A 706-nucleotide genomic window follows, 5' to 3' on the forward strand; every position below is an offset into this window, starting at 1 on the left:
AAGTTTTCCTTCACAGAAAAGCTGCAGGCCTCAAACTGAACCAACAGGAAGCAGATCAAACACATGGAAAGGTTTACTGCTTTCATAACCAGAATTAAAAATGTATTTACAATAAAGCCTCCTGTTAAAATCATATTCAGTGAAATCATTGCAGACCAGATTTCACCCAGATAAAAACCTGAGAGTCTCTGACTGTCAGACTCAGCAGGTCTGATGTGGATGAAGGTTAGAACAGGAAGGATTTCATGTCAGGGTTTTATTTCTTGATTGGTGCTGGAAGAAAAGCTGCTGTAAATGTTTTCTGTTAATAAATGCAGCAGCATAAATGGTACGCTGCCACTTTAAGGCCAATTTCTGCATATAATCACGTCTCCACCTGTCATGAGGCTGCTTGCATCGTGACGTCTGTCTCCATCTGCTTCTTTCTGTCAAACTGTGCTGGGTAATTGTGGCTTTCATTGTTTGTCAGCTTTAATAGTGACAAACTGGTCTGATCTGTGTAGCCTCTCGTTTGCTGCGCCTCCAACATCTGGACCGATCTGTCCTTTTGTACTGATGGTGGGCAGAAGAGGCCTCACTGGGTGTGTGGCACATTTCCCAAACTGTGATTCTGTGCCGAGACTGTGTTGCTTTGTCACTTACAGCGACATCTGCTGGATTTAGAAAGTCATTGCAGGCCAATTCAATAAAGACGGCAGTGCTAACC

The sequence above is a fragment of the Poecilia latipinna genome, unplaced genomic scaffold (genome assembly GCF_001443285.1).
Source record: "Poecilia latipinna isolate Pla-1442-1.1 unplaced genomic scaffold, P_latipinna-1.0 Scaffold3914, whole genome shotgun sequence".
NCBI classification, from domain to species: Eukaryota; Metazoa; Chordata; class Actinopteri; order Cyprinodontiformes; family Poeciliidae; genus Poecilia; species Poecilia latipinna.